At 40.8% G+C, this 17,339-nt stretch overlaps 6 non-coding genes across 6 annotated transcripts; all 6 read left to right on the top strand.

The window, feature by feature from the left end:
* Nucleotides 1-1,737: 1,737 nt before the first annotated feature.
* TRNAE-CUC (transfer RNA glutamic acid (anticodon CUC)) lies at nt 1,738-1,809 on the top strand. The gene has a single exon. It is a non-coding gene; the product is annotated as a tRNA-Glu (tRNA).
* A 5,359-nt stretch (nt 1,810-7,168) lies between these two features.
* On the top strand, nt 7,169-7,240 carry TRNAE-CUC (transfer RNA glutamic acid (anticodon CUC)). The gene has a single exon. It is a non-coding gene; the product is annotated as a tRNA-Glu (tRNA).
* Nucleotides 7,241-10,202: 2,962 nt separating this feature from the next.
* On the top strand, nt 10,203-10,274 carry TRNAE-CUC (transfer RNA glutamic acid (anticodon CUC)). The gene has a single exon. It is a non-coding gene; the product is annotated as a tRNA-Glu (tRNA).
* A 2,962-nt stretch (nt 10,275-13,236) lies between these two features.
* TRNAE-CUC (transfer RNA glutamic acid (anticodon CUC)) lies at nt 13,237-13,308 on the top strand. Its single transcript has one exon. It is a non-coding gene; the product is annotated as a tRNA-Glu (tRNA).
* An 844-nt stretch (nt 13,309-14,152) lies between these two features.
* On the top strand, nt 14,153-14,224 carry TRNAE-CUC (transfer RNA glutamic acid (anticodon CUC)). Its single transcript has one exon. It is a non-coding gene; the product is annotated as a tRNA-Glu (tRNA).
* Nucleotides 14,225-17,187: 2,963 nt separating this feature from the next.
* Nucleotides 17,188-17,259, top strand: TRNAE-CUC (transfer RNA glutamic acid (anticodon CUC)). Its single transcript has one exon. It is a non-coding gene; the product is annotated as a tRNA-Glu (tRNA).
* The last annotated feature ends 80 nt before the right edge of the window (nt 17,260-17,339 follow it).

Genomic DNA, 17,339 nt, shown 5'->3' with positions numbered 1-17,339 from the left:
ACTCAACGTCTAGCTCCTCAAAATAATTTTTTTGTGCCAGTACTATACATCCATCAGGTAAAGCTGCTGTGTGGTGTAATTTAAGACTGCTATGCACAGCCATTTTTACTCTCCTTCCTTCTAAAACTGATTCCTAGTAGCCCACTCCCTCACATTCCATTGCTTTGGACTTCATTCAGGAAACTTCCTTTTCTTTCATGGAGTGTCAAACTAAACCATCCCTCCCTGGTGGTCTAGTGGCTAGGATTCGGCGCTCTCACCGCCGCCGCACGGGTTTGATTCCTGGTCAGGGCAAGTGAGGTCCTCTGAATATTTTTGCCAAAAACACCAACCTTTCAAAGAAATGATGCACTTTCAGTTCAGCGCATCATTTCTAATACTTGAGCAACAGTGAGATGTCAAAACAGGCAATGGAAATTGAAAACAAAGAGTCAGCTATCTTCCTTTCTTAGTGAATATTTTTCAGTTAGCTACTAAAAGACTTGTGCTCTTGTACAAAAGTATTTTTTTCATCAGAACCAATTAGACCATATTTGATATCTGAGTCATTAATGTCTTCTTTCTTTAGCACCAGAACAATTTATCATGGAGCCAGGGACTCTCAACGTCTAGCTCCTCAAAATAATTTTTTCGTGCCAGTACTATACATCCATCAGGTAAAGCTGCTGTGTGGTGTAATTTAAGACTGCTGTGCACAACCATTTTTACTCTCCTTCCTTCTAAAACTGATTCCTAGTAGCCCACTCCCTCACATTCCATTGCTTTGGACTTCATTCAGGAAACTTCCTTTTCTTTCATGGAGTGTCAAACTAAACCATCCCTCCCTGGTGGTCTAGTGGCTAGGATTCGGCGCTCTCACTGCCGCCGCCCGGGTTCGATTCCTGGTCAGGGAAAGTGAGGTCCTCTGAATATTTTTGCCAAAAACACCAACCTTTCAAAGAAATGATGCACTTTCAGTTCAGCGCATCATTTCTAATACTTGAGCAACAGTGAGATGTCAAAACAGGCAATGGAAATTGAAAACAAAGAGTCAGCTATCTTCCTTTCTTAGTGAATATTTTTCAGTTAGCTACTAAAAGACTTGTGCTCTTGTACAAAAGTATTTTTTTTGACATGGAGTGTCAAACTAAACCATCCCTCCCTGGTGGTCTACTGGCTAGGATTCGGCGCTCTCACCGCCGCGGCCCGGGTTCGATTCCCGGTCAGGGAAAGTGAGGTCCTTGGAATATTTTTGCCAAAAACACCAACCTTTCAAAGAAATGATGCACTTTCAGTTCAGCGCATTATTTCTAATACTTGAGCAACAGTGAGTTGTCAAAACAGACAATGGAAATTGATAACAAAGAGTCAGCTAACTTCCTTTCTTAGTGAATATTTTTCAGTTAGCTACTAAAAGACTTGTGCTCTTGTACAAAAGTATTTTTTTCATCAGAACCAATTAGACCTTATTTGATATCTGAGTCATTAATGTCTTCTTTCTTTAGCACCAGAACAATTTATCATGGAGCCAGGGACTCTCAACGTCTAGCTCCTCAAAATAATTTTTTCGTGCCAGTACTATACATCCATCAGGTAAAGCTGCTGTGTGGTGTAATTTAAGACTGCTGTGCACAACCATTTTTACTCTCCTTCCTTCTAAAACTGATTCCTAGTAGCCCACTCCCTCACATTCCATTGCTTTGGACTTCATTCAGGAAACTTCCTTTTCTTTCATGGAGTGTCAAACTAAACCATCCCTCCCTGGTGGTCTAGTGGCTAGGATTCGGCGCTCTCACCGGCGCGGCCCGGGTTCGATTCCCGGTCAGGGAAAGTGAGTTCCTCGGAAAATTTTGGCCAAAAACTCCAACCTTTCAAAGAAATGATGCACTTTCAGTTCAGCGCATCATTTCTAATACTTGAGCAACAGTGAGATGTCAAAACAGGCAATGGAAATTGAAAACAAAGAGTAAGCTATCTTCCTTTCTTAGTGAATATTTTTCAGTTAGCTACTAAAAGACTTGTGCTCTTGTACAAAAGTATTTTTTTTGACATGGAGTGTCAAACTAAACCATCCCTCCCTGGTGGTCTAGTGGCTAGGATTCGGCGCTCTCACCGCCGCGGTCCGGGTTCGATTCCCGGTCATGGAAAGTGAGGTCCTCGGAATGTTTTTGCCAAAAACACCAACCTTTCAAAGAAATGATGCACTTTCAGTTCAGCGCATCATTTCTAATACTTGAGCAACAGTGAGATGTCAAAACAGACAATGGAAATTGATAACAAAGAGTCACCTATCTTCCTTTCTTAGTGAATATTTTTCAGTTACCTACTAAAAGACTTGTGCTCTTGTACAAAAGTATTTTTTTCATCAGAACCAATTAGACCATATTTGATATCTGAATCATTAATGTCTTCTTTCTTTAGCACGAGAACAATTTATCATGGAGCCAGGGACACTCAACGTCTAGCTCCTCAAAATAATTTTTTTGTGCCAGTACTATACATCCATCAGGTAAAGTTGCTGTGTGGTGTAATTTAAGACTGCTATGCACAGCCATTTTTACTCTCCTTCCTTCTAAAACTGATTCCTAGTAGCCCACTCCCTCACATTCCATTGCTTTGGACTTCATTCAGGAAACTTCCTTTTCTTTCATGGAGTGTCAAACTAAACCATCCCTCCCTGGTTGTCTAGTGGCTAGGATTCGGCGCTCTCACCGCCGCCGCCCGGGTTCGATTCCTGGTCAGGGCAAGTGAGGTCCTCTGAATATTTTTGCCAAAAACACCAACCTTTCAAAGAAATGATGCACTTTCAGTTCAGCGCATCATTTCTAATACTTGAGCAACAGTGAGATGTCAAAACAGGCAATGGAAATTGAAAACAAAGAGTCAGCTATCTTCCTTTCTTAGTGAATATTTTTCAGTTAGCTACTAAAAGACTTGTGCTCTTGTACAAAAGTATTTTTTTCATCAGAACCAATTAGACCATATTTGATATCTGAGTCATTAATGTCTTCTTTCTATAGCACCAGAACAATTTATCATGGAGCCAGGGACTCTCAACGTCTAGCTCCTCAAAATAATTTTTTCGTGCCAGTACTATACATCCATCAGGTAAAGCTGCTGTGTGGTGTAATTTAAGACTGCTGTGCACAACCATTTTTACTCTCCTTCCTTCTAAAACTGATTCCTAGTAGCCCACTCCCTCACATTCCATTGCTTTGGACTTCATTCAGGAAACTTCCTTTTCTTTCATGGAGTGTCAAACTAAACCATCCCTCCCTGTTGGTCTAGTGGCTAGGATTCGGCGCTCTCACCGCCGCGGCCCGGGTTCAATTCCCGGTCAGGGAAAGTGAGGTCCTCGGAATGTTTTTGCCAAAAACACCAACCTTTCAAAGAAATGATGCACTTTCAGTTCAGCGCATCATTTCTAATACTTGAGCAACAGTGAGATGTCAAAACAGACAATGGAAATTGATAACAAAGAGTCAGCTATCTTCCTTTCTTAGTGAATATTTTTCAGTTAGCTACTAAAAGACTTGTGCTCTTGTACAAAAGTATTTTTTTCATCAGAACCAATTAGACCATATTTCATATCTGAATCATTAATGTCTTCTTTCTTTAGCACGAGAACAATTTATCATGGAGCCAGGGACTCTCAACGTCTAGCTCCTCAAAATAATTTTTTCGTGCCAGTACTATACATCCATCAGGTAAAGCTGCTGTGTGGTGTAATTTAAGACTGCTGTGCACAACCATTTTTACTCTCCTTCCTTCTAAAACTGATTCCTAGTAGCCCACTCCCTCACATTCCATTGCTTTGGACTTCATTCAGGAAACTTCCTTTTCTTTCATGGAGTGTCAAACTAAACCATCCCTCCCTGGTGGTCTAGTGGCTAGGATTCGGCGCTCTCACCGCCGCGGTCCGGGTTCGATTCCCGGTCATGGAAAGTGAGGTCCTCGGAATGTTTTTGCCAAAAACACCAACCTTTCAAAGAAATGATGCACTTTCAGTTCAGCGCATCATTTCTAATACTTGAGCAACAGTGAGATGTCAAAACAGACAATGGAAATTGATAACAAAGAGTCAGCTATCTTCCTTTCTTAGTGAATATTTTTCAGCTACCTACTAAAAGACTTGTGCTCTTGTACAAAAGTATTTTTTTCATCAGAACCAATTAGACCATATTTGATATCTGAATCATTAATGTCTTCTTTCTTTAGCACGAGAACAATTTATCATGGAGCCAGGGACACTCAACGTCTAGCTCCTCAAAATAATTTTTTTGTGCCAGTACTATACATCCATCAGGTAAAGCTGCTGTGTGGTGTAATTTAAGACTGCTATGCACAGCCATTTTTACTCTCCTTCCTTCTAAAACTGATTCCTAGTAGCCCACTCCCTCACATTCCATTGCTTTGGACTTCATTCAGGAAACTTCCTTTTCTTTCATGGAGTGTCAAACTAAACCATCCCTCCCTGGTGGTCTAGTGGCTAGGATTCGGCGCTCTCACCGCCGCCGCCCGGGTTCGATTCCTGGTCAGGGCAAGTGAGGTCCTCTGAATATTTTTGCCAAAAACACCAACCTTTCAAAGAAATGATGCACTTTCAGTTCAGCGCATCATTTCTAATACTTGAGCAACAGTGAGATGTCAAAACAGGCAATGGAAATTGAAAACAAAGAGTCAGCTATCTTCCTTTCTTAGTGAATATTTTTCAGTTAGCTACTAAAAGACTTGTGCTCTTGTACAAAAGTATTTTTTTCATCAGAACCAATTAGACCATATTTGATATCTGAGTCATTAATGTCTTCTTTCTTTAGCACCAGAACAATTTATCATGGAGCCAGGGACTCTCAACGTCTAGCTCCTCAAAATAATTTTTTCGTGCCAGTACTATACATCCATCAGGTAAAGCTGATGTGTGGTGTAATTTAAGACTGCTGTGCACAACCATTTTTACTCTCCTTCCTTCTAAAACTGATTCCTAGTAGCCCACTCCCTCACATTCCATTGCTTTGGACTTCATTCAGGAAACTTCCTTTTCTTTCATGGAGTGTCAAACTAAACCATCCCTCCCTGTTGGTCTAGTGGCTAGGATCCGGCGCTCTCACCGCCGCGGCCCGTGTTCAATTCCCGGTCAGGGAAAGTGAGGTCCTCGGAATGTTTTTGCCAAAAACACCAACCTTTCAAAGAAATGATGCACTTTCAGTTCAGCGCATCATTTCTAATACTTGAGCAACAGTGAGATGTCAAAACAGACAATGGAAATTGATAACAAAGAGTCAGCTATCTTCCTTTCTTAGTGAATATTTTTCAGTTAGCTACTAAAAGACTTGTGCTCTTGTACAAAAGTATTTTTTTCATCAGAACCAATTAGACCATATTTCATATCTGAATCATTAATGTCTTCTTTCTTTAGCACGAGAACAATTTATCATGGAGCCAGGGACACTCAACGTCTAGCTCCTCAAAATAATTTTTTTGTGCCAGTACTATACATCCATCAGGTAAAGCTGCTGTGTGGTGTAATTTAAGACTGCTATGCACAACCATTTTTACTCTCCTTCCTTCTAAAACTGATTCCTACTAGCCCACTCCCTCACATTCCATTGCTTTGGACTTCATTCAGGAAACTTCCTTTTCTTTCATGGAGTGTCAAACTAAACCATCCCTCCCTGGTGGTCTAGTGGCTAGGATTCGGCGCTCTCACCGCCGCCGCCTGGGTTCGATTCCTGGTCAGGGAAAGTGAGGTCCTCTGAATATTTTTGCCAAAAACACCAACCTTTCAAAGAAATGATGCACTTTCAGTTCAGCGCATCATTTCTAATACTTGAGCAACAGTGAGATGTCAAAACAGGCAATGGAAATTGAAAACAAAGAGTCAGCTATCTTCCTTTCTTAGTGAATATTTTTCAGTTAGCTACTAAAAGACTTGTGCTCTTGTACAAAAGTATTTTTTTTGACATGGAGTGTCAAACTAAACCATCCCTCCCTGGTGGTCTACTGGCTAGGATTTGGCGCTCTCACCGCCGCGGCCCAGGTTCGATTCCCGGTCAGGGAAAGTGAGGTCCTTGGAATATTTTTGCCAAAAACACCAACCTTTCAAAGAAATGATGCACTTTCAGTTCAGCGCATTATTTCTAATACTTGAGCAACAGTGAGTTGTCAAAACAGACAATGGAAATTGATAACAAAGAGTCAGCTATCTTCCTTTCTTAGTGAATATTTTTCAGTTAGCTACTAAAAGACTTGTGCTCTTGTACAAAAGTATTTTTTTCATCAGAACCAATTAGACCTTATTTGATATCTGAATCATTAATGTCTTCTTTCCTTAGCACCAGAACAATTTATCATGGAGCCAGGGACTCTCAACGTCTAGCTCCTCAAAATAATTTTTTTGTGCCAGTACTATACATCCATCAGGTAAAGCTGCTGTGTGGTGTAATTTAAGACTGCTGTGCACAACCATTTTTACTCTCCTTCCTTCTAAAACTGATTCCTAGTAGCCCACTCCCTCACATTCCATTGCTTTGGACTTCATTCAGGAAACTTCCTTTTCTTTCATGGAGTGTCAAACTAAACCATCCCTCCCTGGTGGTCTAGTGGCTAGGATTCGGTGCTCTCACCGCCGCGGCCCGGGTTCGGTTCGATTCCTGGTCAGGGAAAGTGAGGTCCTTGGAATATTTTTGCCAAAAACACCAACCTTTCAAAGAAATGATGCACTTTCAGTTCAGCGCATTATTTCTAATACTTGAGCAACAGTGAGTTGTCAAAACAGACAATGGAAATTGATAACAAAGAGTCAGCTATCTTCCTTTCTTAGTGAATATTTTTCAGTTAGCTACTAAAAGACTTGTGCTCTTGTACAAAAGTATTTTTTTCATCAGAACCAATTAGACCTTATTTGATATCTGAATCATTAATGTCTTCTTTCTTTAGCACCAGAACAATTTATCATGGAGCCAGGGACTCTCAACGTCTAGCTCCTCAAAATAATTTTTTTGTGCCAGTACTATACATCCATCAGGTAAAGCTGCTGTGTGGTGTAATTTAAGACTGCTGTGCACAACCATTTTTACTCTCCTTCCTTCTAAAACTGATTCCTAGTAGCCCACTCCCTCACATTCCATTGCTTTGGACTTCATTCAGGAAACTTCCTTTTCTTTCATGGAGTGTCAAACTAAGCCATCCCTCCCTGGTGGTCTAGTGGCTAGGATTCGGCGCTCTCACCGCCGCGGCCCGGGTTCGATTCCCGGTCAGGGAAAGTGAGGTCCTCGGAATATTTTTGCCAAAAACACCAACCTTTCAAAGAAATGATGCACTTTCAGTTCAGCGCATCATTTCTAATACTTGAGCAACAGTGAGTTGTCAAAACAGACAATGGAAATTGATAACAAAGAGTCAGCTATCTTCCTTTCTTAGTGAATATTTTTCAGTTAGCTACTAAAAGACTTGTGCTCTTGTACAAAAGTATTTTTTTTTACATGGAGTGTCAAACTAAACCATCCCTCCCTGGTGGTCTACTGGCTAGGATTCAGCGCTCTCACCGCCGCGGCCCAGGTTCTATTCCCGGTCAGGGAAAGTGAGGTCCTTGGAATATTTTTGCCAAAAACACCAACCTTTCAAAGAAATGATGCACTTTCAGTTCAGCGCATCATTTCTAATACTTGAGCAACAGTGAGTTGTCAAAACAGACAATGGAAATTGATAACAAAGAGTCAGCTATCTTCCTTTCTTAGTGAATATTTTTCAGTTAGCTACTAAAAGACTTGTGCTCTTGTACAAAAGTATTTTTTTCATCAGAACCAATTAGACTTTATTTGATATCTGAATCATTAATGTCTTCTTTCTTTAGCACCAGAACAATTTATCATGGAGCCAGGGACTCTCAACGTCTAGCTCCTCAAAATAATTTTTTCGTGCCAGTACTATACATCCATCAGGTAAAGCTACTGTGTGGTGTAATTTAAGACTGCTATGCACAACCATTTTTACTCTCCTTCCTTCTAAAACTGATTCCTAGTAGCCCACTCCCTCACATTCCATTGCTTTGGACTTCATTCAGGAAACTTCCTTTTCTTTCATGGAGTGTCAAACTAAACCATCCCTCCCTGGTGGTCTAGTGGCTAGGATTCAGCGCTCTCACCGCTGCGGCCTGGGTTCGATTCCTGGTCAGGGAAAGTGAGGTCCTCTGAATATTTTTGCCAAAAACACCAACCTTTCAAAGAAATGATGCACTTTCAGTTCAGCGCATCATTTCTAATACTTGAGCAACAGTGAGTTGTCAAAACAGACAATGGAAATTGATAACAAAGAGTCAGCTATCTTCCTTTCTTAGTGAATATTTTTCAGTTAGCTACTAAAAGACTTGTGCTCTTGTACAAAAGTATTTTTTTCATCAGAACCAATTAGACCATATTTGATATCTGAGTCATTAATGTCTTCTTTCTTTAGCACGAGAACAATTTATCATGGAGCCAGGGACACTCAACGTCTAGCTCCTCAAAATAATTTTTTTGTGCCAGTACTATACATCCATCAGGTAAAGCTGCTGTGTGGTGTAATTTAAGACTGCTATGCACAACCATTTTTACTCTCCTTCCTTCTAAAACTGATTCCTAGTAGCCCACTCCCTCACATTCCATTGCTTTGGACTTCATTCAGGAAACTTCCTTTTCTTTCATGGAGTGTCAAACTAAACCATCCCTCCCTGGTGGTCTAGTGGCTAGGATTCGGCGCTCTCACCGCCGCCGCCCGGGTTCGATTCCTGGTCAGGGAAAGTGAGGTCCTCTGAATATTTTTGCCAAAAACACCAACCTTTCAAAGAAATGATGCACTTTCAGTTCAGCGCATCATTTCTAATACTTGAGCAACAGTGAGATGTCAAAACAGGCAATGGAAATTGAAAACAAAGAGTCAGCTATCTTCCTTTCTTAGTGAATATTTTTCAGTTAGCTACTAAAAGACTTGTGCTCTTGTACAAAAGTATTTTTTTGACATGGAGTGTCAAACTAAACCATCCCTCCCTGGTGGTCTACTGGCTAGGATTCGGCGCTCTCACCGCCGCGGCCCGGGTTCGATTCCCGGTCAGGGAAAGTGAGGTCCTTGGAATATTTTTGCCAAAAACACCAACCTTTCAAAGAAATGATGCACTTTCAGTTCAGCGCATTATTTCTAATACTTGAGCAACAGTGAGTTGTCAAAACAGACAATGGAAATTGATAACAAAGAGTCAGCTATCTTCCTTTCTTAGTGAATATTTTTCAGTTAGCTACTAAAAGACTTGTGCTCTTGTACAAAAGTATTTTTTTCATCAGAACCAATTAGACCTTATTTGATATCTGAATCATTAATGTCTTCTTTCTTTAGCACCAGAACAATTTATCATGGAGCCAGGGACTCTCAACGTCTAGCTCCTCAAAATAATTTTTTTGTGCCAGTACTATACATCCATCAGGTAAAGCTGCTGTGTGGTGTAATTTAAGACTGCTGTGCACAACCATTTTTACTCTCCTTCCTTCTAAAACTGATTCCTAGTAGCCCACTCCCTCACATTCCATTGCTTTGGACTTCATTCAGGAAACTTCCTTTTCTTTCATGGAGTGTCAAACTAAACCATCCCTCCCTGGTGGTCTAGTGGCTAGGATTCGGCGCTCTCACCGCCGCGGCCCGGGTTCGGTTCGATTCCCAGTCAGGGAAAGTGAGGTCCTTGGAATATTTTTGCCAAAAACACCAACCTTTCAAAGAAATGATGCACTTTCAGTTCAGCGCATTATTTCTAATACTTGAGCAACAGTGAGTTGTCAAAACAGACAATGGAAATTGATAACAAAGAGTCAGCTATCTTCCTTTCTTAGTGAATATTTTTCAGTTAGCTACTAAAAGACTTGTGCTCTTGTACAAAAGTATTTTTTTCATCAGAACCAATTAGACCTTATTTGATATCTGAATCATTAATGTCTTCTTTCTTTAGCACCAGAACAATTTATCATGGAGCCAGGGACTCTCAACGTCTAGCTCCTCAAAATAATTTTTTTGTGCCAGTACTATACATCCATCAGGTAAAGCTGCTGTGTGGTGTAATTTAAGACTGCTGTGCACAACCATTTTTACTCTCCTTCCTTCTAAAACTGATTCCTAGTAGCCCACTCCCTCACATTCCATTGCTTTGGACTTCATTCAGGAAACTTCCTTTTCTTTCATGGAGTGTCAAACTAAGCCATCCCTCCCTGGTGGTCTAGTGGCTAGGATTCGGCGCTCTCACCGCCGCGGCCAGGGTTCGATTCCCGGTCAGGGAAAGTGAGGTCCTCGGAATATTTTTGCCAAAAACACCAACCTTTCAAAGAAATGATGCACTTTCAGTTCAGCGCATCATTTCTAATACTTGAGCAACAGTGAGTTGTCAAAACAGACAATGGAAATTGATAACAAAGAGTCAGCTATCTTCCTTTCTTAGTGAATATTTTTCAGTTAGCTACTAAAAGACTTGTGCTCTTGTACAAAAGTATTTTTTTTTACATGGAGTGTCAAACTAAACCATCCCTCCCTGGTGGTCTACTGGCTAGGATTCAGCGCTCTCACCGCCGCGGCCCAGGTTCTATTCCCGGTCAGGGAAAGTGAGGTCCTTGGAATATTTTTGCCAAAAACACCAACCTTTCAAAGAAATGATGCACTTTCAGTTCAGCGCATCATTTCTAATACTTGAGCAACAGTGAGTTGTCAAAACAGACAATGGAAATTGATAACAAAGAGTCAGCTATCTTCCTTTCTTAGTGAATATTTTTCAGTTAGCTACTAAAAGACTTGTGCTCTTGTACAAAAGTATTTTTTTCATCAGAACCAATTAGACTTTATTTGATATCTGAATCATTAATGTCTTCTTTCTTTAGCACCAGAACAATTTATCATGGAGCCAGGGACTCTCAACGTCTAGCTCCTCAAAATAATTTTTTCGTGCCAGTACTATACATCCATCAGGTAAAGCTACTGTGTGGTGTAATTTAAGACTGCTATGCACAACCATTTTTACTCTCCTTCCTTCTAAAACTGATTCCTAGTAGCCCACTCCCTCACATTCCATTGCTTTGGACTTCATTCAGGAAACTTCCTTTTCTTTCATGGAGTGTCAAACTAAACCATCCCTCCCTGGTGGTCTAGTGGCTAGGATTCAGCGCTCTCACCGCTGCAGCCTGGGTTCGATTCCTGGTCAGGGAAAGTGAGGTCCTCTGAATATTTTTGCCAAAAACACCAACCTTTCAAAGAAATGATGCACTTTCAGTTCAGCGCATCATTTCTAATACTTGAGCAACAGTGAGTTGTCAAAACAGACAATGGAAATTGATAACAAAGAGTCAGCTATCTTCCTTTCTTAGTGAATATTTTTCAGTTAGCTACTAAAAGACTTGTGCTCTTGTACAAAAGTATTTTTTTCATCAGAACCAATTAGACCATATTTGATATCTGAGTCATTAATGTCTTCTTTCTTTAGCACGAGAACAATTTATCATGGAGCCAGGGACACTCAACGTCTAGCTCCTCAAAATAATTTTTTTGTGCCAGTACTATACATCCATCAGGTAAAGCTGCTGTGTGGTGTAATTTAAGACTGCTATGCACAACCATTTTTACTCTCCTTCCTTCTAAAACTGATTCCTAGTAGCCCACTCCCTCACATTCCATTGCTTTGGACTTCATTCAGGAAACTTCCTTTTCTTTCATGGAGTGTCAAACTAAACCATCCCTCCCTGGTGGTCTAGTGGCTAGGATTCGGCGCTCTCACCGCCACCGCCCGGGTTCGATTCCTGGTCAGGGAAAGTGAGGTCCTCTGAATATTTTTGCCAAAAACACCAACCTTTCAAAGAAATGATGCACTTTCAGTTCAGCGCATCATTTCTAATACTTGAGCAACAGTGAGATGTCAAAACAGGCAATGGAAATTGAAAACAAAGAGTCAGCTATCTTCCTTTCTTAGTGAATATTTTTCAGTTAGCTACTAAAAGACTTGTGCTCTTGTACAAAAGTATTTTTTTGACATGGAGTGTCAAACTAAACCATCCCTCCCTGGTGGTCTACTGGCTAGAATTCGGAGCTCTCACCGCCGCGGCCCGGGTTCGATTCCCGGTCAGGGAAAGTGAGGTCCTTGGAATATTTTTGCCAAAAACACCAACCTTTCAAAGAAATGATGCACTTTCAGTTCAGCGCATTATTTCTAATACTTGAGCAACAGTGAGTTGTCAAAACAGACAATGGAAATTGATAACAAAGAGTCAGCTATCTTCCTTTCTTAGTGAATATTTTTCAGTTAGCTACTAAAAGACTTGTGCTCTTGTACAAAAGTATTTTTTTCATCAGAACCAATTAGACCTTATTTGATATCTGAATCATTAATGTCTTCTTTCTTTAGCACCAGAAGAATTTATCATGGAGCCAGGGACTCTCAACGTCTAGCTCCTCAAAATAATTTTTTTGTGCCAGTACTATACATCCATCAGGTAAAGCTGCTGTGTGGTGTAATTTAAGACTGCTGTGCACAACCATTTTTACTCTCCTTCCTTCTAAAACTGATTCCTAGTAGCCCACTCCCTCACATTCCATTGCTTTGGACTTCATTCAGGAAACTTCCTTTTCTTTCATGGAGTGTCAAACTAAACCATCCCTCCCTGGTGGTCTAGTGGCTAGGATTCGGCGCTCTCACCGCCGCGGCCCGGGTTCGGTTCGATTCCCGGTCAGGGAAAGTGAGGTCCTTGGAATATTTTTGCCAAAAACACCAACCTTTCAAAGAAATGATGCACTTTCAGTTCAGCGCATTATTTCTAATACTTGAGCAACAGTGAGTTGTCAAAACAGACAATGGAAATTGATAACAAAGAGTCAGCTATCTTCCTTTCTTAGTGAATATTTTTCAGTTAGCTACTAAAAGACTTGTGCTCTTGTACAAAAGTATTTTTTTCATCAGAACCAATTAGACCTTATTTGATATCTGAATCATTAATGTCTTCTTTCTTTAGCACCAGAACAATTTATCATGGAGCCAGGGACTCTCAACGTCTAGCTCCTCAAAATAATTTTTTTGTGCCAGTACTATACATCCATCAGGTAAAGCTGCTGTGTGGTGTAATTTAAGACTGCTGTGCACAACCATTTTTACTCTCCTTCCTTCTAAAACTGATTCCTAGTAGCCCACTCCCTCACATTCCATTGCTTTGGACTTCATTCAGGAAACTTCCTTTTCTTTCATGGAGTGTCAAACTAAACCATCCCTCCCTGGTGGTCTAGTGGCTAGGATTCGGCGCTCTCACCGCCGCGGCCCGGGTTCGATTCCCGGTCAGGGAAAGTGAGGTCCTCGGAATATTTTTGCCAAAAACACCAACCTTTCAAAGAAATGATGCACTTTCAGTTCAGCGCATCATTTCTAATACTTGAGCAACAGTGAGTTGTCAAAACAGACAATGGAAATTGATAACAAAGAGTCAGCTATCTTCCTTTCTTAGTGAATATTTTTCAGTTAGCTACTAAAAGACTTGTGCTCTTGTACAAAAGTATTTTTTTTTACATGGAGTGTCAAACTAAACCATCCCTCCCTGGTGGTCTACTGACTAGGATTCAGCGCTCTCACCGCCGCGGCCCAGGTTCTATTCCCGGTCAGGGAAAGTGAGGTCCTTGGAATATTTTTGCCAAAAACACCAACCTTTCAAAGAAATGATGCACTTTCAGTTCAGCGCATCATTTCTAATACTTGAGCAACAGTGAGTTGTCAAAACAGACAATGGAAATTGATAACAAAGAGTCAGCTATCTTCCTTTCTTAGTGAATATTTTTCAGTTAGCTACTAAAAGACTTGTGCTCTTGTACAAAAGTATTTTTTTCATCAGAACCAATTAGACTTTATTTGATATCTGAATCATTAATGTCTTCTTTCTTTAGCACCAGAACAATTTATCATGGAGCCAGGGACTCTCAACGTCTAGCTCCTCAAAATAATTTTTTCGTGCCAGTACTATACATCCATCAGGTAAAGCTGCTGTGTGGTGTAATTTAAGACTGCTGTGCACAACCATTTTTACTCTCCTTCCTTCTAAAACTGATTCCTAGTAGCCCACTCCCTCACATTCCATTGCTTTGGACTTCATTCAGGAAACTTCCTTTTCTTTCATGGAGTGTCAAACTAAACCATCCCTCCCTGGTGGTCTAGTGGCTAGGATTCGGCGCTCTCACCGCCGCGGCCCGGGTTCGATTCCCGGTCAGGGAAAGTGAGGTCCTCGGAATATTTTTGCCAAAAACACCAACCTTTCAAAGAAATGATGCACTTTCAGTTCAGCGCATCATTTCTAATACTTGAGCAACAGTGAGTTGTCAAAACAGACAATGGAAATTGATAACAAAGAGTCAGCTATCTTCCTTTCTTAGTGAATATTTTTCAGTTAGCTACTAAAAGACTTGTGCTCTTGTACAAAAGTATTTTTTTTTACATGGAGTGTCAAACTAAACCATCCCTCCCTGGTGGTCTACTGGCTAGGATTCAGCGCTCTCACCGCCGCGGCCCAGGTTCTATTCCCGGTCAGGGAAAGTGAGGTCCTTGGAATATTTTTGCCAAAAACACCAACCTTTCAAAGAAATGATGCACTTTCAGTTCAGCGCATCATTTCTAATACTTGAGCAACAGTGAGTTGTCAAAACAGACAATGGAAATTGATAACAAAGAGTCAGCTATCTTCCTTTCTTAGTGAATATTTTTCAGTTAGCTACTAAAAGACTTGTGCTCTTGTACAAAAGTATTTTTTTCATCAGAACCAATTAGACTTTATTTGATATCTGAATCATTAATGTCTTCTTTCTTTAGCACCAGAACAATTTATCATGGAGCCAGGGACTCTCAACGTCTAGCTCCTCAAAATAATTTTTTCGTGCCAGTACTATACATCCATCAGGTAAAGCTACTGTGTGGTGTAATTTAAGACTGCTATGCACAACCATTTTTACTCTCCTTCCTTCTAAAACTGATTCCTAGTAGCCCACTCCCTCACATTCCATTGCTTTGGACTTCATTCAGGAAACTTCCTTTTCTTTCATGGAGTGTCAAACTAAACCATCCCTCCCTGGTGGTCTAGTGGCTAGGATTCAGCGCTCTCACCGCTGCGGCCTGGGTTCGATTCCTGGTCAGGGAAAGTGAGGTCCTCTGAATATTTTTGCCAAAAACACCAACCTTTCAAAGAAATGATGCACTTTCAGTTCAGCGCATCATTTCTAATACTTGAGCAACAGTGAGTTGTCAAAACAGACAATGGAAATTGATAACAAAGAGTCAGCTATCTTCCTTTCTTAGTGAATATTTTTCAGTTAGCTACTAAAAGACTTGTGCTCTTGTACAAAAGTATTTTTTTCATCAGAACCAATTAGACCATATTTGATATCTGAGTCATTAATGTCTTCTTTCTTTAGCACGAGAACAATTTATCATGGAGCCAGGGACACTCAACGTCTAGCTCCTCAAAATAATTTTTTTGTGCCAGTACTATACATCCATCAGGTAAAGCTGCTGTGTGGTGTAATTTAAGACTGCTATGCACAACCATTTTTACTCTCCTTCCTTCTAAAACTGATTCCTAGTAGCCCACTCCCTCACATTCCATTGCTTTGGACTTCATTCAGGAAACTTCCTTTTCTTTCATGGAGTGTCAAACTAAACCATCCCTCCCTGGTGGTCTAGTGGCTAGGATTCGGCGCTCTCACCGCCGCCGCCCGGGTTCGATTCCTGGTCAGGGAAAGTGAGGTCCTCTGAATATTTTTGCCAAAAACACCAACCTTTCAAAGAAATGATGCACTTTCAGTTCAGCGCATCATTTCTAATACTTGAGCAACAGTGAGTTGTCAAAACAGACAATGGAAATTGAGAACAAAGAGTCAGCTATCTTCCTTTCTTAGTGAATATTTTTCAGTTAGCTACTAAAAGACTTGTGCTCTTGTACAAAAGTATTTTTTTTGACATGGAGTGTCAAACTAAACCATCCCTCCCTGGTGGTCTACTGGCTAGGATTCGGCGCTCTCACCGCCGCGGCCCGGGTTCTATTCCCGGTCAGGGAAAGTGAGGTCCTTGGAATATTTTTGCCAAAAACACCAACCTTTCAAAGAAATGATGCACTTTCAGTTCAGCGCATTATTTCTAATACTTGAGCAACAGTGAGTTGTCAAAACAGACAATGGAAATTGATAACAAAGAGTCAGCTATCTTCCTTTCTTAGTGAATATTTTTCAGTTAGCTACTAAAAGACTTGTGCTCTTGTACAAAAGTATTTTTTTCATCAGAACCAATTAGACCTTATTTGATATCTGAATCATTAATGTCTTCTTTCTTTAGCACCAGAACAATTTATCATGGAGCCAGGGACTCTCAACGTCTAGCTCCTCAAAATAATTTTTTTGTGCCAGTACTATACATCCATCAGGTAAAGCTGCTGTGTGGTGTAATTTAAGACTGCTGTGCACAACCATTTTTACTCTCCTTCCTTCTAAAACTGATTCCTAGTAGCCCACTCCCTCACATTCCATTGCTTTGGACTTCATTCAGGAAACTTCCTTTTCTTTCATGGAGTGTCAAACTAAACCATCCCTCCCTGGTGGTCTAGTGGCTAGGATTCGGCGCTCTCACCGCCGCGGCCCGGGTTCGGTTTGATTCCCGGTCAGGGAAAGTGAGGTCCTTGGAATATTTTTGCCAAAAACACCAACCTTTCAAAGAAATGATGCACTTTCAGTTCAGCGCATTATTTCTAATACTTGAGCAACAGTGAGTTGTCAAAACAGACAATGGAAATTGATAACAAAGAGTCAGCTATCTTCCTTTCTTAGTGAATATTTTTCAGTTAGCTACTAAAAGACTTGTGCTCTTGTACAAAAGTATTTTTTTCATCAGAACCAATTAGACCTTATTTGATATCTGAATCATTAATGTCTTCTTTCTTTAGCACCAGAACAATTTATCATGGAGCCAGGGACTCTCAACGTCTAGCTCCTCAAAATAATTTTTTTGTGCCAGTACTATACATCCATCAGGTAAAGCTGCTGTGTGGTGTAATTTAAGACTGCTGTGCACAACCATTTTTACTCTCCTTCCTTCTAAAACTGATTCCTAGTAGCCCACTCCCTCACATTCCATTGCTTTGGACTTCATTCAGGAAACTTCCTTTTCTTTCATGGAGTGTCAAACTAAACCATCCCTCCCTGGTGGTCTAGTGGCTAGGATTCGGCGCTCTCACCGCCGCGGCCCGGGTTCGATTCCCGGTCAGGGAAAGTGAGGTCCTCGGAATATTTTTGCCAAAAACACCAACCTTTCAAAGAAATGATGCACTTTCAGTTCAGCGCATCATTTC

Source organism: Taudactylus pleione, unplaced genomic scaffold (assembly GCF_031769625.1).
Source record: "Taudactylus pleione unplaced genomic scaffold, aTauple2 ptg000174l, whole genome shotgun sequence".
Classification (NCBI taxonomy): Eukaryota; Metazoa; Chordata; class Amphibia; order Anura; family Myobatrachidae; genus Taudactylus; species Taudactylus pleione.
This window is presented reverse-complemented; position numbering and strand designations above follow the sequence as displayed.